This window comes from Trichoplusia ni, chromosome 16 (assembly GCF_003590095.1).
Source record: "Trichoplusia ni isolate ovarian cell line Hi5 chromosome 16, tn1, whole genome shotgun sequence".
NCBI classification, from domain to species: domain Eukaryota; kingdom Metazoa; phylum Arthropoda; class Insecta; order Lepidoptera; family Noctuidae; genus Trichoplusia; species Trichoplusia ni.
The window spans coordinates 5,396,987-5,419,307 of record NC_039493.1 but is presented as its reverse complement, the minus strand read 5'-3'; positions in this window follow the sequence as shown (position 1 = coordinate 5,419,307).

The window sequence follows — 22,321 nt, the reverse complement described above, 5'->3', positions numbered from 1 at the left end:
GGAGGTATAAATACAGTTAGCTTCATAATATAATCACTGGTACTAAGGCTGAGGGCTGTTTTAACTTTGTGCCCGAATGTACTGAATGGGTTCTATTTTAAGTCGGCTAATGTTGTTTTTTTTTTTGGGAAACGTCAATCAGCTTTATTGAGAACGTTAGGTACCTTAGTGACGTCTTTAATGGGTGTTTGTTTAATCCCATAAACTTAACGGAGGAAATTTCATTCATCCCTCTCATTGGATTGCATTTTAAAAATCTAACTTGCATTATCAAACTTTATGCATCGCTATTGATACCAAGCCAAAAGTGATATACTAGAGGTAAAAAAGTGATAGCTAACTGCTAGGTCGAAAGTCGTGGGTTTAAATCCTGACTCGTACCACTGCGCTTTTAAATGTGCCTATTGCAAAGTAATTATCACTTGCTTAATAATGTAAACAAAGGGTGTTTTAAAAAAACGGGTGTTGTAAATCTATACTATACTAATATATAAAGCTGAAGAGTTTGTTTGTTTGTTTGTTTGTTTGAACGCGCTAATCTCAGGAACTACTGGTCCAAATTGAAAAATTATTTTATTTTTATATTATTTGTGTTGAATAGACCATTCATCGAGGTAGGCTTTAGGCTATAAACCATCACGCTGCGACTAATAGGAGCGAAGATAGGTACAATGGAAAATGTGAAGAAACAGGGCAGGTATAAAGACATATATCTTCTACCCACGGGAACGAAGTCGCGGGCAACAGCTAGTCAACCATAAAAAGTCGAAGTAGATCCAAAACTTTACCGGTGTGAATACTCAAAGAGTTTACAGTTTCTTTTTTATCTTTTTTCTTATTTTCAGCCTTATCAGTATCGATGACATAGAACCACAGTTGGATTACATTGTTCAATTTCGTAATCATCCACAATTACGGTTTAGTACCAAACATGGCTTGTTATTGTTGTCGATCGGCAAATTAATATATCGAATATCACCCAATTAGCTGTCAGGGTTGACCGGAGTATCATTGTTTTTATTGCATAATTATAGTGGCTAACGAGGTACTGTAAACAGGATATTATAATGATATATATTATTAAGCGCTGACAATACTTGGGATGACCATGATTCCGGTTCTTTAAGGCCTTATCTTTTTTGGAAATGACTCCAGCTTTTAGAAAATTTATTCTTGTATCGTGGAGGGTTTCACAAACATTCACGAAACCCAGACTCAGGAGAAGCATTCGTGTTATGTAATGGTGCAACGGTTTACTCACGCGTATTTATCATATTGCCCGACTAGTTTCGGACCCAACCGGAGTCCTTAATCATGAGCTGAATCGGCGGGATCGCGAGTCGAACTCGTCGAAACGTTCGTGGTTCACACAAATGCTTCTATTACAATAAACGGTTATTTATAATGCTGCTGTAAATGCTATTTACAATTTTTAACTCCCACTAACTTTGTACAGAGCTTTATTAAAATGTTTAAACACCAAACATTTTATTCTTTCCTCTTAAGCGAAAACGAAATGATCATCATTACCTTGCTCGTTTTGTGAATGATGGTCTCAAGAATAACGACTTTAAGGCAGCAATGAATGCTTTAAAACCCCAGTATTCAAGATTAATGGAATGTCCTAGACTGTTAATGTACGGAAGATATTTTTGGTTTAAGACGGTGCTTTGCGCTGGGATATCGTTCCTGCAAAAATGTACAGAATTTTTCGTTTAAAATATTTTTGTAGCGAATCATTTTAATTAAAGACTTGCTTTTGTTTTGCAAGAGTAAAATCTTCAAAATGTTTTATCAGTATTGTCATGATAGAACAGCTTTTTTAATAGCATTTTTTAAGCGATGATAAGTGTTATCTACTTAAAGAAGTCTTTCTAAGCTAGCTGGGCGTCACAAACAAGACGAAGTTTTTGTAAATTATAAAACAAAGCTGATCTAATAAATGATCTCATACCCTAGCCTTCTAAGTTAGGCAGATGATTTCAATACAGAATCTAATACTACTGGAATGACTTTTTGAATACATAATTTTATTTCTAGATCAACAAGAAATTCCTACCTATACTATTTTTCAACAAACATTTCAATGCAGCGATATTATAACCGGATTATTTCAAACCTACAATCAATTATGATAATTTATAATATGGAAAATGAAGGGAAATTGTATTCATTAGGATTATCCGAACTAAGCCGCTTTAATTGGCTACTACATATTGGAATTCATTCAATATGTAGTAGCCAATTCAAAGTCATTTCATAAATAGTGGTGTTATTCTAACAATTTTGTAACATACGATGTATTTTTGGACGGACTTGAATGTTTGTAAAGCCTCCCGCGACATAAGAAAAAGATTCCATGAAGAGGAAGTCGTTTAAAAAAAACATGACCATATAAAGTTATTTCTACTACTTTTTGTTATTCTAAAAAACCAGAGGCAGCGCAAGAATACATTGTTAGCGAAAATTATTTAAATCGTAAAGTAACACTTGTGGGACGTATAAAGGATGTTATTATATTAACATATAACATACTAGCTTTTCGCCCGCGGCTTCGCCCGCGTCAATGTCGTTTATATCGCGTTTCCAAGAGAACTCTTGAAAAGTCCGGGATAAAAACTATCCTATGTTCTTTCTCAAGGTCAACTCTATCTCTGTACCAAATTTCATTACAATCAGTTCAGCGGTTTAGACGTGAAAGCGTAACAGACAGACAGACAGAGTTACTTTCGCATTTATAATATTAGTAGGGATTGCAAGATCATTCGAATCCAAGCTTCTTACATGCGTATTCTTATATAAGTATACAAATTAATTTCTCCTTCTTTATTCATCATTAGCTGATTACGACAAGTAAGAAGGGGTTCCATAGAAATGCTTAACGATTGTAGTTAAGGGCAATAAATTATTCCACCTAATAAACCGTACACAGCATGGCAATACATAGTAATTACTCTACATTAGCCATGAGACGGTAATGAGTTAATGTTGGCGAATGCGGTTAATTATTTGGTGGCGCGCAAACTTGTGCTAAATAGGATTAACTGCGTGTTCAACGTTCGTTTGATGTAGGCGCCGGAATTATCGAATGAAAGTTTTATATTATTTAAAAATACCGAAATATGTGAAATCATGAATAGACTTCATGAATCTTTAGGCCAAAAATAAATAATAAAAGAATGTTGGACATATGAAAAACACCTGCCAAGAAACACATAGCAATAACGCTACCACGCGGAATCATGAATTACGCTGGTAGGCAGTAAAAAAATCTACGTCACACAAAGAGTTTCAATTGAGATCTGATTTTTAGCACTTATTGACATTTTAATAATAATACTGCCCACCTCATATTCTCTATTCATGAGATAAGAAAACTCTCTCACAATTATAATTATGTCCCTTATATTTCATCGGAAGGATATTTATGTACTAATCTAAGAGCTCTACCAAATAACCATTAACCTAAGCAATATGATAAGTATACATTAAAAAATCAAACCCTATACTTTTCCATACCAAAACAGACATTTTAAACCCGAATGCAATACGCAAATAAAACGTAGGTATCGCATAATTGATATCCTCATCCTTTGTACAATGGTGACAGCAGAGAATGTGTGAATTTATTGGCGGTCGACCAGGCGGGGTAATATTGTAAACCATTATTCATACTCCCACGCCTGACATGTACCAGTGACGTGCTTTTTAAATGCCACTATGAAAATTCGTACATCGATTGCCGTTTCAGTTGCGGTTTCCCTGGGTTGAATTCTGCTGGATGTGATAAGTGTTGACTATGTTTTATATGGATAATTCTTTGTTTTAGATAGATGCTGCACGAATAGCCGAGTGGCGGGTTCGGCCCCCGCGTAAGACAAGCATTTAGGTATGAGATCCACTAATGCTTGTTCTGGGTATAGGTGTCTTTGTGAAAAACCCACCGCAATACAAGGATGATGAAATCCTTACTACGGGAGCCATATTTTTATATAGAAAATAAAAGAATAAAAGAAGCTATCATATTGGTATTTTTTTTCTCTAGGCCACTGTGTCCCACTGCTGGGCAAAGGCGTCCCCCAAATCCTTCCACGACTCTCTATTCTGGGCCGCATGGAACCAGCCTGCGCGGTAAGCGTTAAGGTCGTCACGCCACCGCTTCCTAGGTCGCCCACGACGACGCCGTCCATCCGTTGGCTCCCATGGTGTGGTGACTTTGACCCAACGATCGCATTCCATGCGGCTAACATGATATCATATTGGTAATTAGTTAAATTAAATTTTACTCCGATTGTAATACCTCATCCGATTGAAACAAGCGCGTGTACAAGTGACATGTTCACAATACATGATAACAATCGATAGAAAACGCATTGGATACAAGAGTAACATGTCTGTCACGTGACTCATTAATATCAAATGTCACTACCATACATTTGAGCTATATCTATCATCTTAGGAGTTTTTAACCTCTTAGGAGTCTGAATCACGAAGAGCTACAGATAATTTATAAGCCGTAATGAAATTCCAAGATAGAGCAGATTTAGAGCCGATTTTTCAATCGCTGGATAACTTTTATTCGTCGAATATGTTTGACGTTTTGACAGCTTTTGTATAGAAAATATGTCAAACGTCCATATTTATTCCTCAGATAGAAGTTAACTGGTGATTGAAAAATCGGCCCTTAGTAGACAACAATGGATGTCTAACTATAATAATAATAACTTAAGTTATACTAAACGATGCTTCGTAAATATTTCAGGGACAAAGCTCACTGTACAATGGAGAAGCGATCTGATCATTAATCTCGCTAACAAATCTGATACAAGAACTGTGACTGATGCCAAGATATAAGAAGTTCATTCTGAAGTTTCGGTAAAATATACCTACCCCAAAAATGTCAGAAATAAACTGTTTTTTTGTGTGTAGTATATTAAAACTATAGGTAGATAATTGCGAGTCAGATTCGCGCCACTGAGGGTTTCTTTAATTAGGCTTAAAGAAAATTTTGAAAAATATAATCACCAATCAAATGTATGACCCACCGTGCAACCTCCATTTGTGTTAAGATAGTTGCAGTTAAAGCAACAGTAGAAATAATTATCAGTGAAAATTTCAACTGCCTATAACTATATTGGTGACAAATGGACAGATATCGATAACAGTAACAGCAGTAGTAACAGGATTTAGTTTTTACCATTGGGCTACAGAACTCTATAAAACTGATGGACACATTTTTCAGTACCACAGTAACTGTAAATAAAAACCAAACAAGACCTCTGCCACCTCTCACTCTACAATCCATCAAGCCGTTATGAAACCAACATATAAAACTAAAAAATATCCTAAAATCAAAGCCTTTTTCAGGCTCTTTTGAAACGTTACATTAATGACTCTAGCGGCGCGTGCAAAATGGCACTCATAAAAATGAGAACAAAAACTCCTTCTTTATATGAATATTACAATAAATACAGAACCTAATCCATCAGATCTCCTGACGTAGTTACAGCCTTCCAGTTTCCCAATATCACTTGTTTCTTCGAAGACAAGACTTCTATTTATATTCAGTGCGGTACCTACATAGTAATTTATATGACATGATTTTGCTCTTACATCGGGTAGGCCTCCAAAGGAAATCGATACTGATAAGTTAACAGTAGAAGTCACGTTTTTTAATAACGAGAGGACTTGTAGTAATCTCGGCAGTGATAATCAAGGATCGCATGTTATATTGTATTGGATATCGATTTATCGATGTTCTTTTATGCCAAATAGGAGTATGTTCTCTTAGCATCTTCTATCTCTACTTCCCTACTAATATTATAAATGCGAAAGTAACTCTGTCTGTCTGTCTGTCTGTTACGCTTTCACGTCTAAACCACTGAACTGATTTTAATGTTTTTTTACAGAGATAGCGTTGACCTTGAGAAAGAACATATGATAGTTTTTATCCCGGTCTTTTGAAGAGTTCTCTTGGAAACGCGATATATAGGCGATCGATAGGGCGAAAAGCTAGTTGGAATATATAGATGGAAGGATATTTGCAGTATGTAGTAAAAAAAGTATATTATGTTGTGATTATTCTTTTAAAACGAACCAATAAAATACACGTCTATATCAGGTAACTAACTACTAATATGTTTAAAGTTGGTTCCTAAGCCTTATATCGTTATTTTTTTTTTTACGGAACAATATGAAAACTCTTTGAAACCAATCCAAAGTAATGAAATACATAAATCACTAAAGAAACTTAAACGAAATTAGAACCTCAGTCTTGAATAAGTTAAAAAAAGGCTCCTTCTACTCTCACCCAAGTCACACTGTCTGTAAAGGTGGACTATTGGGGTACTTGCCTGTAAAAAAATCCTATCCAAAATCAGGTCTGGGTTTTATTGTACATGTAATTAGAAGAGAAATTATTAAGAGGTAAAAGCACCTCGCTTCTCCTTTCCCAGGATGTAGCAAGTGTTCGGGGTATTCAAAAAGACGTCACGATGACAAAAGCACACACTTGAAAGTTCCGTATTTAAACACTGTGACGACTCTCCGAATTTAATTCAAGACTTTGAAAAGTTATCTTAATTAAAATTTCATATTTAAGTTTCATGTAAATAATCTAAGAATTTAATTAATTCTTATGTCAATTCGCGTTCTTATGCGGAAGAAAGGAAATTCTGTCAATTAAATGAACATTTCGTCAATTATGTTACTATCGTTTTAAATGTCAAATCTTTGATTTTAAATATTAATAGAACATTTCCTATCAATTTCTAGGTTTTGGCTCTAGTTCTCCTATAATATATGTATGTATATGATAAGGAAACTGACCAATAAGTTTTACGGTTAACTCAAGTATCTTTATGATGGTCCATCAGCAAGCAGGGTAATCGCTGCTTTGAAGTACTAATTCAAATGACTTTTTTCTTCAAGAATTTTCTTCACGAAAAATAAATAATTTAAATACACTTACATCATAAAGCACTTATTCAAAAACGATCAAATTATGCAGCGGCGAAAAAAATTCGACATTCAAAATTCAAACTAGATAAAATTTATGGATCGCAGCCAATTAGCGTCTGACTTTCAATGCAGCCTTTTGGCACGTTCCCCGATCTTCCTTCAGCGAACTAATTCAGAGATTTGCATTTAAAATTGATAAATGATTTATGTCCGCAATGTTTGATGGTTCATCCGTCTTCAGGAAATTAAATTCCTCACCGGTTCATTGTTTACCGGGGGAGACCGGGCCCAATTCATAACAGTCGTCGTTTGTTTTCAACTAAATGACCATTAAAATAAATATTTGAATTTCAACGATTTATTGTTTGTTTACATAGTCTAATGTTTCAGATGAATAAAAGATGGAGTTATCTAATATCTGTTTTCCGCTTCTGTTAAGTCAACATTTTGATGATTTAAGATTCTCACAATCCATTCAGACTTACTTTGTTTTATCTACAGAACTGTTTTCATCGCATATATTTCCGGATACCGACAACCTTTTACTCACTCTTAGTTACGTACTCATAATGAGCTCCTGTGGACCCAAACCATGGATTAATCGGGGTGGTTTGTTCCTTTCATTTTCATTCTAAGTCACACCTTCCAAACTGCACTAGACATAATTCAACTAACAACATCCCCCATACATCTGAAAACTAGGCGGTTTTGCATTAATATAGTATTTGCGGGCGCGGTCGTAAACTTGCAACACAATTCTAAAGTTTATAGTTTTGGTGCATCTGCATAGCAAACCACTAACCGCAGTCCGTGGAACTATTGGACTCTTGTTACGAAACACTGAATATTATGTTTGTTTATGTCCCTACTTAACTACGGAGTTTGCCCTATTGGAGATACGTCCAGGAACCACAGACCTGACGTGATTACTGAACCATGTCTCTTCAATTCCATGATTTGTCTTTTCTTCGTTACTCAGTTTTTAACAAAATTTCCTTGAATTTCAAAACTTTTTCCCCCATATTCAAAGTTTCGCGGTAAAATACATCTGGACTAACTATTAATCTTGACAACAGGTATAAGAGTAGTTGAGGTCAAAAAGTCTTACCCACTGAGCGAGACGTGTCGTGACTTTGAACCCCGCGTAGGATAAGCATTTGTGTTATCCACGAATGCTCGTCCTGAGTCTGGGTATTTTTAGGCAAGTGACTTGAAAGTAAAAAAAACTATGTTGGATAGTAGAAAAACTAAAAAAAGCTACCATAGATAAGTGCTGTTCTTGACTATAATTGCCAAAAACTACATTAGCGTTATTTGCAAATTCTATAAATGAACTGCAAAATAAAAAAACAATAATCTAAACAGTTGACTAACAAATGTATTGGAGTGACCGCCCCGGACCCTGCGGGTACAGACCGCAGCTTCAAAATGGCCGCCAGTGCTGAGCCACACCGACCACTCGTCCACAGCACTACTTCACAGATAAATAATAGAATAATGTATAGGAACCAGTGTTACTTGATCCAATCTGTAATATTACTTAAACGGTGCAAAAGATCGTTTTAGAATGGAGATTTCAAATGTAATAGTTGAACCAATCTGTATACACAAAAGGAAACTTGATCACTGAAATCACCAAAGACTTGAATGCTTTTTCTATTAACTATTTTTCCAACTTGCGACGAAATTGAGTTTTGTAAAAATATTAATCCTTTATATACTTCGACGTTAAGATACAAGTTTTAAATGTATTTTAAATTCATTCAAGATAAGTGCAGAATATTATGGATAAATAACTTTTGTTCATAAGTTTACCTCGTATATCATTAATTTCTCCTTTATTTTGAGTGTATCTCTTAACAAATATTGTGGTCAAACAACTGAAAGCGCATCACAGCGGTCACAAAGGCGGACTTATACAAACACACAAACAAACACAACTCAAAAGCTGACCTTTTGTAGCATTATTGTTGAACTAGTCGGAGTTCGGAGCCACAGACATGATGAGAAAATAAAGAAACAAATTAGTTTTAAAGACACGTAATATTTTTAAACCAAAAACTTATATTCAGTCCGAGCTATAGTTATAGCTACACAGTCGAAATGCCAGAAGATGATGTATTTCTGCAGAAACCAATACTAAAAGCAAAGATTGAGGATAAGCGGCGGCTCTAAAATTTTATTGTTTCCCCAAATTAAACCGAATGGACTGTGTTTAGCCTATTTGTACGGAACCCTTAGTATCGCGAGTCCGACTCACAATTGACCGGTTGTTCATTAGACGGTCAGAACGTATAATATAATACCATTTTCATCGGTTTATTCCTGTGTTTAGTAACTAGTCTTATTAACACTATAATATCTGATTGTTATCTTCTCAATTTACTTACTTCAAATATAACACCTAAGGAAACATAGATAAGGTAAAATTCCCATTTCAACGTCGAGGAAAATAACACAAAACATTTTTCATAAAATCCTGTTAAAAACCTTACAACTTCTGTTCGTTTAAATATATCTTAACAAAAGCGTTGAGAATAAAAAAGCACGAGAAGCCCAGAGGGAGGTTCCGCGATTGTCCCACATATTCACTCGCAAAGAATAATCGAAAATAACGCCTGACAATGCGACGTTTTAAAATCCATTGAATATTTGAATTAAAAGCTAATCTGGATCGGTTCTCTGTATAAGAGCTTTGGAAAATGTGGAGAGAATTCTGTAGGAATTCAATAGAATTTTACAGCTCGACGCAGGGCATATTATTTGTAGGAGATAGTGTTTTTGTAGGATTTTTATCACTGCGTTTGACGTTTGGTAGGAGACTACGCTTCAACAATATTACGAATAATTCTCGGATTTGTAAATCTTTTGATACGGAAATGGTACTTTTTTGTTATGTATGCCTTACCGAATCTGTTAGTTTACCAATCTTTCCAAATTGAGGCTTTAGCAAAATACGGTAGGTACGAGCTTTTTCCTATTCGCGGCGACCACAACCTTATTTTCTTAGAGATTATTTTTACGGTAACTTATAGTTTGGAGATAGTCCAAGGGATTATGGCGGGCCTTTCTCAAGCATAGTCTTAAGACGCCATCAGCATGTTTAAAAGCATAAAATGATAATAAAGTTGAAATTTTCACAGAATATGTATTTCAGTAGTTCAACAACAAATACCAAAAATCTTTCGTCATTACCGGGATTTAGTAGAATACCAGCGTTACGTCTACCTGAAATACCGCTGAGCTGGACTGGACTGTTATGATTCAAACTTTTGATAATTTGCAGATTGATCTAACCTTCCTTTTTTGCTAAATTGTATTTTTGCCGTCTCAAAACTGTTATGTATTTTTTTTTGTTACATGTTTAGTTTTCAGTGTTGCATCAATGATGTCACCAAAATAAAGATTCTTCTATTTTTAAACCCATCCCTATGATTTAATTTTAACAATTCCACAGATCTTTATCGAATTCCGCTCTATCTCCTTCGCATACTCCGTGTTGTTACTTTAAAAGCGTTATTTTCAATGCTCGTCGAGAGATATCGTAAGTGCATTCAAATGCACATCTGGTCGTAACCGCCCGATCTGTAATCAAATCGGAATTACACGGATATTGTGCCCGAGATGCGTTTTCTTTCCATTTAATACTTTGTTTGTAGTTTTCTGGGCAGTATTAGTTATTTTCTTAGTTTTTAGATGGGTTTTCTGCATGATATATAACTATGAATGTGAAACGTGTGTGTGTAAATTAGACAAATACTAAAGCCTACTTGAATTAAAATCTTTTAAGATTATTTTTACAAAAGGTAAGCGAAGACATCGTCGGACATAGAGTGTAACTTGACTGTTATAACTGAATTGTAGGTAAAGACAAATTAATCACAATTCGGTTAGCGGAGTTTAATTATCAAACTGTTCAGCTTTACAGTATTAGTGAAAAACAAATGAACAGTTAAAAATTAGTCAGGCGTATTGAATGTAACCGGGTTTACTCAGGCGCCGTGAGCTCCTGATTAAGTTATCTTAAACCACAGTTCCTGGACGTACCTGATTTAATATTCACTTCACTTGATAAGGGATGAGTCAATACTGTGGTGTATTCTCTACGGCTTAGCATTAGATAGACAAATGACAACAGAATTATTGTAATTATGGAGGGGCTTTATGAGTGCCTCCAGTTACCATACAAAATTGGCTTTAAATCGTATGACATAAGTTTGCGTTTCATATGTTTATTAAGATAATATTTGTAAAGACTGACAATATTTTAGAACATTTTCTTATTTGAGAAAAGGGATCGAACGCCGTTTGTAAAATAAACAACAAAGATAGATCGATTTTCCTGTCGTATTTAGGGTCTCGTAGGAACCCTATCACTAAAGCTCAACTGTCTGTTCGTCATTCACTAGGCTATATATCATGAACCGTGATAGGTGGATAGTTGAAATGTTCACAAATGAAATAATTCCGACATTTAGAATTAACATAAGGCAACGGTTGTTTTCGTTATACATTTTTGGTAACAATTGATTTGTCACCCAACCGTTTTGTTTGGAACAAAACCTACCACCCTAAATGCGGTGAGTGTAACTCACACTTGGCGATTTTTTTTAAGTAAACAAAACCTCCATCTATCCAGCAAAGATGGATGACTGGAGTTTAGTCTTAAAAGAAAGTAAAAGGTAAATTAATTCATTAAACTTTGTCAGATGACTTGGACAAAAGTCGCTTGCAATGTAAAACAAAACGGGAATTAACTAGCACAGCGGATAGATAATTCCAGATGCGTAATTTACTAAATTAACAATACAGGGAATATTAATTGAAACAATAATTAAAATTTAAGTGACAAACCACATTAGTTAATCAATGAAACACGAGTATTACCAAATTGCAACGTTCTGCACACGTTTAGAATTGAAATTTAGCTTATTATAACTGTTGATTAAAATTAATAGAGTGATTACAGTGCAAACGATTCGTAAGCGCTTCGAATTGAATTCATAAAGTATATTAAATAATTAATAACTTTGTGATTGTTTACGTTGCGAGGAGGTTGTTTAAATAACTCGTCTTGTTGAAATTGTATCATTGAATACTTTATCGTATAGATTGGTAAGGAGATATTCTGTTTTTAGAAGATTGTTAATTACCAACGAGTAAAAATACCTTTTTTTTTTGGTGTTCCAGCTCCGTGGAAAGAGAAGGATAAACGATAAACGACGACCTCCGTGGTCGAGTGGCGTACGCACCGGTTTCAAGGTGTCGCTAGCTCTGAGGTCCTGGGTTCGATCCCCGGTCGAGTCAATGTAAAAATTCACATTTCTACATTGTCTCGGGTCTGGGTGTTTGTGGTACCTTCGTTGTATCTGAATTCCATAACACAAGTGCTTTAGCAACTTACTTTGGGTTCAGAACAATGTATGTGATGTTGTCCGCATTTATTTATATGCTCTATCCATTATTAATATATATCTCTCTCTTTCTCTCTATCTCTACCTTCTCCCTTTCTTTCTTCGTTCTCTCTCTTTCTTTCTCTATACAACGCTGAAGTCATACTTGATAGAAAAGTTTTCTTAGTGACATTGTTAACTCATTTCGGCATTTTTCTACTCAATGACTTTTCGATCTACGGGGACGATATAAACAATTTTAATGTATGGCACTCCAAAATGCGAATGTGGACTGCTTTTAACAAAATAAATACTTTTACAGTTTTAAAACGAGTTACAAAACTAACCATTTTGTCTCAGCTGAATGTAGTGTGGCTCGGCGTCAGCTCGTCTGTGTCCTGTAAATTGGTGTGACCTACTAAACTAAGAAGGTTGCAAGGAAATGCGTGCTTAGTTCAACACCGGAGCTTGCAGTGAACTTCTATTATTTATGGAGGAGATAATCGTAGTTCTAAAAGATGTCAAACCTTTAAGCTATGAGTTGGCTATTTAGTGCTTTGTGTCTAAATAATTTTTTTTTTGTTAGAAAACTGACGAATTTACGAATAGCTTATTTTAAACTCCAGTCTATATAATCTAAGATGTAATTACATTTTTTTGCATTTATTTTGATTGCAGCAACTTTCGTGTGTTTCTGTGACCTGTGAATCAAAAATTAAAAGACAAAATTTATTGTTATAATTACGGTTTATTTATTTTCATCGACACATTTTTCCTTATGGTACTTTTTCGTAGCTCATTAGCTATGACTATTTATTGCATACTTCTAAATGGAGTGATAAATCGAACAATGCATTTACTACATACCTACATATTCAATTTATATAATAAGCACAAACAAAAACAGTAAGTATACAAATATGGACAGAGATTAGCCCGCGTTGAATCACGGTAATTTAGTTTATAATGAGTTTGAGTCATTTCTTAGTCAGCGCAGATAGCGATAGAGATATGGACCACGTTATAACCATTTGCATTGGGGGCCATTAAAATCATTGCTTTTGATAAAAGAGTGTCCTATAAAATAATTTCTATGGAGGATTCGTTTATGTCAGACATCTGTTCAAGTCTTTAGTTACCTAAATAGACAGTTTTGTTAAATAAGGTTTGGTTATTTTTACTTGTGTAGTTTTTATTTCTGTTTACACAGTACTGAGTAATGTATATGTTTATTTGTGTCAATATTGAGATTTATCTTAAACAACGTCTATTCATTAACATATGAAAGAAAAACAGTACGGAATGACTTTAAATCTATTTTCTTTTTATAATAAATACACATAACAAGGCAGTATACAACGTATTTCTTAATTATTCAAATTCATGCTTATCTAATACTTAAATAAAATTGTAAAGTTCTTGACGCTATATGTCATCTCTTTCAATAAGACATCCCTATTCTTGGAATATTCCCATTCTTACTAGTACAATCAACAATAAAACATTCTAACAATTGTATTTGCGATAAACCGAGCCGGATTATTGCCATATATACGTCACGGATATCGGTTTAGCGCCAGCACATAATGGCCGCCGTTTTCAAGATGCTGCCACTGTAAAAATTCACTTTGCAACCGGAAAATGTTTTCATCAAACTGTCGTTCTGTCGCTCTAAACTGTTCGTTTATTTGTGTTTTGGCGTTCAGTTTTATGAGATTTTTATTATAATTTTAAATTTTATGAATGTGCGGTTATTGATGTTTTCAGGTATAAATTGAGGGATTTATCTGATTTCAAGGCAGCTGATTTCGACTTTTTTCATTCCTATATACATTTGTAAATTACTAGATAGCTGTTGCCTACGGGAACATAAAATCGGAATAATAGCTATCCTATGTGTTAATCCATTTTATAAATGTTATCTATCACGAAGTTTACATAACTCATTGTGTACGGAGTTTCGTCTAAATCCGTTCAGTGATTTTTGGTTGAATGAATTACAAACATTCATACATACACGCTTTCGCTTGATTTTCAGATGGTCGGATGTTCGCCGAGAGGGCAGCAAGTTGCCACCAAATTAGCACCCAGTCAGATGTACGGGTAAATTACAGTATACAAGCAAAGTAATGATGAACTGACTAAGTAAAGTATGTAGTAAAACTATCATTCTCAAAATGTATTTAATGAATCCACGCCAAGAGCATCAGAGTCAGCCCGAGCACTGACACCGTCTAGAGCCTCTTAGGCTGGTTTACTGGACCCCATAATATATCGTAATATACTCTTTTCCCGATGCCTTTACTGTAAACATTAATTGTTGCTAGATTAATGAGGAAAGTCATCTGTAACATAAAAGCTTAAAGTAATCGAAACAATCGTTAATTTGTCCTCAAGTGTATTCGAAATGAAGTGTCACTCAGGTTTACCCGGCCTGTACTTTTGTTTATTTTGTAAAACTTAATGAGTCATTTAAAATGTTATTTTCATAATAATTAACTTATTATGAAGTTACCGTACACATATTGAAAGAAACAACTCATGTTGTGAGTAACCACAGCATAAATCGTGGGTCGTGTACCGTGTATCGTGTATTTCTATCTAAATAATAACATGAGAAAAGAAACAAATATTGAACATACTTTTGTAGCCCCAACGAATACATTCTCAATCTACATAGTAGCATAAACGTCAGAGTTTCTCTGTTAAAATTATTTTTACTTACAAAAACAATCAGCTATTAATTTCTCCGTCCATTCCAGATCAAACAAAACTCCAAATATACTTCGAAGCTCACCAAACCTCTTAATCAAAGAAGTACATATAATATCAGCACCTAATACAGCATGAAAAGAATTAATCAACCAACTCCGTAATCTAATTAATTGCGTTCAAACTAAACTCAAAGAACGTGACGTAACGGGAACGAGAAGGTAAAACAACCATTAATAAGTCCATGAAACTTATGGTTCTTTGGCTTTGCTACGAATAGGCTGACACACGCCTCCGATACCTAATGATTTTAGTCGAATATTATATTATTGAACTTTGTGAATAGGGTTGTCAAGGTAAGTATCGAAAGCTTAAGGAACTTGAGTGAGAACAAGGTTTGCTTAGCGCAAAAAATAGTCAGGGTATAAAAGTGATACTTCACTTAGAAAGCAAGTAAACTTCAGACATATACCTACCTACAATTGATATAGTATTTATTCAAACGTTACAGTCGCTTTTGCAGTAGCAGTAGCTTAGTTGGTAAATCGGCGTCGCAGGTTCGAGTCTTGTCTAAGGTTAATTTTTTTATTGTGTTAACAGCCTAATGATCACTTTCTGCGTTTTAAATAAGAAAAATACATAAATCTAAACTTATGTAATGCTAGAACTATGCTACTTTTCAATCAATATTATAATAGTTGCTTTAACTAAAACCAAACGAATAAGTTTTTTTTTTTTTCAAAACACACTCCAAAAATCGAATTATTTACTCGACACATGCCAATCACACAGACTGAAAACAAAGGTTTCTCAGAAATTATCAAACGAATCCATTGTATTATGAAACAATATCACAAAACTAATCAAATCCCCTTCGATCCAATCTCAAACAAACAGATGTTGGAAAACAACGAGCTATCAGCATTATATGAACAAAATTTAATAAAACTTCAATACCCAATAATAGAGAAAAATGGTACATAGTACTCGATGTGAAAATTCACTGAGAATTTTCTCGATACAAAATCATTTCGATTTTAAGTGAACTACAAATGTTAAGGCTGGGGTACAAGGTTGAATAGAGAACGAATATAAAAATCCTCCCATTTTACTTAATTACATGTATGTGTTTATAATAATTTAAAACGCTTTCGTAGTCCTTCGTCTTCTAAAAAGATAAAACGGCAATCAAGTGTTTATACCCCTAAACGGACATTGGAACCAATACTTCAAGCTTGTCAATTACTTTACTTAAGACGCAATAAAGCCGATCATCTTTACCTTCCATCGTGTGTAACAAAAAGAGATAAACAAATGAACACCGCGGTATTCTGACTCATAAGTACATACATACATGAGGATGAAAATATCGAACATGACTCATAATACCTTCGTCTCAAGGTCATTGTACTTCTTTACTATAAAGATAGGTACCTACGTGCGTGTTAGGTACCTGAAATTATCGTACTGCGATTTCATTTTTAGATTTAGAAGTAGAAGATTAAAAGTAGGAATAACTGCATCAAATCAGAGGTTTTTAATTTTTAGAGAAATTAGCTATGTGGATTACTAAGTCCGATTTATATCATAGCTGAAATGAATAAAGACGTTAAATGAAACTTAAAGTCACAGTAGAGATAAGGATTCATGTCCTTTGCTCATACAAATAAATCACAAATGCGTTCGATTTTTTTCTCATAAGTGTACACCAAGTTTTATCCGAAAGCAAACTCCGTGCTTTTCACACGTCAGTAGCAATTCTCCATCAATGTATTCCAACCCTAATGTCACAGAGAAATTGCGAAGTACTTTGCATGCAGGTGTTACAACGACGGAAAGGTTCCTACAGCGTTTTAAAATTGAATTTCGAAGCAAAGCGAATTTCGGTGAGCGTATTTTTTATACTTATGGCTGAACACTGAAACGTCAGTCAGTTTTAAGTTCCCATTATGTTTTCTTACTGACATAGAAGATTAAAATAGTTTGTAATAAAAGATTGGAAAAATATACTGATATGTACGTTGCCAGGTAAGTTTCATGATGAGTAGTTAGTACATAGTATTTGTGATCTATCAAAAAGAGAGTTTACCGCTGCTTAAACTGAATGTACATTTTTTTGTTTGTTGTCCTAGCGACATCAAAAATACACAATCTATGAAAGTTTTTAGCTATAACAGATCTTGATTCAGAGCCTAATATAATACTGGTATGGACAGACAGACAGCTTTAAGCTTTACTAAAGGGGATAAGACTTAGACAGTGTATCCTAGGCCCAACAAAAAATACTCTAAAACTAAAAACTTCTGCTAAAGCTCATCATTCATCTAGTTAACGTACGTATTCACAATCGCTGTAGCAATTTATAAGCAATTTTATGCTAACTCTCAATTTCAGTGAAAGAACAGGGAGATTTATCGTCTGAAATTGTACTCGTGTAACAACGATTAGCGGGCAATGTTTCGCGTAATATTTTACTACAAAATTTACGCCACAAAATTATGTGGATACAGTATCGCAATAAACTCGCGGAAGGTCTCTTGTGGCTTAAATGAGATAATTACACTTTATTTTTTAAACGAACTCCCTGTAACAATTGTTCCAGTGGTTTGTTGGTGCCTCTGGCTTTTAATTACTTATATATTTTTTTTGTTTGCTTTGAGAAACATTTTTTATTTTTTTCTATTTTAAGAATTTTTACTTGTACTATGACTTACTAGCTGTTGCCGCGGGCAACAGCTAGTAAGTTCTTCGTCCCCGTGGTTAGAAGATATAAGTCATGATTTATACCTGCCCAGTTTTTTTCACATTTTCCATTGTATCTTCGCTCCTCTTAGTCGCAGCGTAATGGTTTATAGTTTAAAGCCTTCCTCGATTAATGGTCTATTCATCCCAAAAGAATTTTTCAATTTGTACCAGTAGTTCCTGAGATTAGCTCGTTCAAACAAACAAACTGTTCAGCTTTATATATTAGTCTATAGATATATAGATTAACGTTTGATTGGTTAAGGATCCCATGGGCACCAACAGGTAAAGGACCCTCCGTCAGACACCAGAAACTGTGATGGTTAAAATATTCACAGATGTGCTTCTATGAAGATGGGGGTTAACCAACGGTTGCTAGGGTGATGTATTTTTAATTTTAAATAGGTGATAAATACATTTAGTGGTGGGTAACTGCAAATACTTTTTTTTACCTTGAAATATTTGTACGGAACTACAGTGTGACTTTTTGACTGTTGACTGTTTTTTTTTTTTATGAAAGGAAGTCGGCACTCTACATTGCACGTAGTCGCAACTTGTTTGCAGCCATTTTTAATACCTTAGTAATCTAAGGCCGTAATCCGTAAATCTAATCTGCCTGAGTAGGCTAATGGTGGGAAAACCAATCTCCAAAAGATACAAAATTAACTAGGAGAAGAGAATAAACACTAAAATCTTAAAAAAAGACATCCATGATGTCAAAAAAAACCAGGTGCTCTGTCACTAATACTGCAATGGGCATTGAACCCTCCATTGCCCAGAGTCCAATGCCCTAAAGCCGATCAGTGCAATTTCGGCTGTCCCGTATAAGGAAGTCACATAAATTCCAGAATACAACTCGATCCATATTTACGATGGAATCGATTTCTTCCGATACTTTTATTAATAAAACCTTTATGGCCTCCGTCCCTTTTTAATCCGACGTAGTCCGCGGTACAGTCATAGCGGCGCACTGAGGCACCTCACTTTATGTGAGGTGTGAGTATGTCTTGCGAATCATTAGCTAAGTAAATGGGTGGAAAATAAGGAAGCTAGATGCCTGAGGATGCAGATCTTTTTCGTTCTTCCTTAGTTTATACTGATGTATTTATAAAACAGTAGCAACATGTAAATGAGAAATATTCAGATTAGCAAGTAGTTAAATTGTTTAGCAAATAGCAAAATCGACAAAACATGAGTGTTAAGCCCTCCTTGCTCTAGGTTCATGTTTCAAGTTGCTTAATCCCGAATGATGTCACTTTAAATGGCATAAATTACAACTTAAGTACCTACTAATGACGTGAACCAAGGCCGCAAACAATATTTCTTGAAAATGCTATCTGAACTTGTCTTTCCTCGTGACTGTTCCATTTTTTAAAAAGGTAAATACCTTTTGCTCTGCAATACAGACAACCTGCTGGAACAGGTGCTTTCAACTGCTCAAACAAAACAAAAAGCAATCGTTGGACTGCATGTTCGCAGGCAGGGTACCTGCGGTCAACAGCTTGTACAACTGCCAGTAAACAAGCATCCGCAGCTGATCAAACGATCATTTAAAACAGTCCAACATGACAACAACTCTTATGATGGAAATGTCAATGATTTTATGTGTATGTAATTTTTGACTACTTTACTACATCGCTGTCACGTTTGCGTTCATTTCAATGTGGAAAAAAGGCTCAAGATTACTATGTGGCATATAAAAAATTTATATACCACACCCTTTAAGATCTCAGTGTATCACCTGCTTTAAGAGTAAGGACATTATCCATAACCTTACGTAAATATTAATCAAGGTTTCTTGTACAAAAACGTAGAATCATGATCAATATTCGCCATTGTAACACAACCATCAATTTAGTTCGCAGACACCTTGTGACACGCCAAGCATGTGCGGAACATGAAAAATTGCCCGCCGCCGTGCTCACACAATATTAAGGTTCAACATTTATTGACATACCTTCACGCCTTCGTTTAAAGTCTGCTGCAGTGTTACGCTGATCATCATAGAATAGAAGTTTGGGGATATCTACTACTTGGCAGATTTTTGCTGATTTGAATAATTGGTTATTTAATTTTATTTAAATTACTGCTTTTCTAGACCTTTAGTAATTATTTCGCGTTTTTGTCTGAATTTAAAATATTTAAGTTTTATTAAAATTAATCAAAAATCCGGTTTGAGGCGACTTTGGGAACATTAATGATAAAAAGCCTGCTTACCTATGTAAACTAAATATTATTTATCAATATCGGTCCAGACGTTTAAGAGTTACGAACTTTTTAAAATACATATAACTGTTTAAATATAAACTTCGTCTTTCACCTTGGTCATAGTGCGTATTCTTGGGCAACTACAAAATTTAGGCCTCTAGAATGAGACCCGGTGAAATTTCTTGTTGGCAGCCCCACATAATTACAAAGGCAAAGAGTATAAAGAGCGCGCGACCAAGTGGCGCACCATAATCCCAGAGTCAATAAATCCCGTTTACTCGCGAAAGGGTTACAAAGGTCAAAGTCCCACCAAAAAGACAAAAGCCTCAACATAAACGAATTTACAGCAAGCCTTATTAAATTTATTATTACTTTCAACAGGAGGTCTCATCTTTATGCAAAATTCTGTTTCCATATGGTCAGTGATGTATATATTGCAGAAGACCCACTACGTACATTCATCCGTTTTAAAATCCGGCCAGTTTTTTGTTTGAAATAATAGGATTTTTTAGAAAAAAAAACTTTTTTTTTTTACTTTTCGAAGTATCATCTTTATAAATGATTTTATTTGATTGGGCACCCCATTTGCAGTGTTTAAGAAAATTGGAAGTGAACAGTAAATCAAATAAAATCATTTATTTAGCACTGTTTCCTATAACTAATACATACATATATATATACAGACATTTTCATTTCACGAATCTGTACAATTGTAAATAATATTTACTTTTCGAGTTCTCTCCATAGTTGGTTTTCTGACTTGTATTATTATATGTAAGGTCAGAGTCTACTATTTTTAGAATAAGGAAAAAATCTGCCTGGATTCCACGTTGCTTAAATTACTGACAAAAATTTCTTTGTGTTTTAGTGTCTATTATTTACTTATTTTACTGTACTGATTGCAGAAGCTGCTTAAGTCAAAAAAACGACCAGGCAAACGATCAAATGTTCTTTTTGAGCAAAATAAATTTGACATAATCAGACAAAAATTAATCGTTTCACATAGGCTACATCAACGAGCAAAATAACATCTTGCTGATTGTGGAAATGGCAGGAAGGTTGCAAGTTGGCTGGTAAGCCATCTGCGCGGGGTATATCATAATGCATAAGCGCGTGCGCCATCACAGCTCCGCTCTCGTCCCCTTGATCTCATAGTCCAAGGGGCGGCAATACATGTACAAGAAGAAATCAAGCACAGAACGCACAACCTCGAAACTCTGAAAGTCTGAAACATGGAAGCATTGATACACAAAACATTCGAAAAGTCCATGTGTGCATTAGGATCGCATTGGCAGGTGCGGTTGCCCCACTAGGCTATCAGAGCTACTTACTGGCACAATTACGAGCGCACATAAAATATTAACCAACAAAGGTTAATTGCGAAAAATAGTTAAACAAAGCGCAATAAAAACAGATTCTTGTAATCTTTTCAAATATGATTTATTCACACACTGTTAAAACATAAAAGATTTATTGGGTAATAAGTAATAAGTTATAATCTCTTTTGAAATCCAAACTTTTCTTATTTGGGGCCGCAGAGTAAGTTAGCAAGAACTTTGTTTGCACCTCGACTTAAATTTGATCGAGAAAGATGCTTCAAGCCTCGTTATAATAATATTGATAAACGGATCTTATTACACTTTTAAGAAGAAGTTTTGTCCACTGAAGTGGAAAGCTTTGGACAGCCATTCGATTAAATATTGACCAAATTGTAAAGGTATTTGTTTAGATAAATAGTTACTTCTACTTAGTAACATTAACCTGTACAAATATCAACAGTAAGTATGTTGTGTGTCAGTAAATTACAAACAAATTGTGACAAAAAGTATTGATCTTGAAGAATCTGTTAACCAATTTGTTTAACTTATCTTCAATTCAATCGCCTTATTTGTTTTTACGAGACAATATTTTCACATCTAATCCAACCAGAGACAGCTGATTACCAGTAGGTACTTACAAGGATGTCACCAACTCTTACGCGGCGCAACTATGTCCCAATTCAAATGGTTGTAATGAAATGATTTAATCAACGCATACGACAGCACTGCCCACGACCGATAAAAGGTTTTCAAACAATGTATGACGTAATACAAGGATAGAATTTAAATTAAAATAAATTTTCAATAAACCTGCCAACAAAAATAAATGAAGCCTGGAAGTAATTAATACTTTAAGCACAATTTCATATTAAACCCGAATCCATGAAATCTGTGTGATAATCACGCGATGTCACGGGACATGTATGGATAACGCCTGTCCATAATATTGTCGATAACTGAAGGTTATTCGAGATTTATTATATTCCG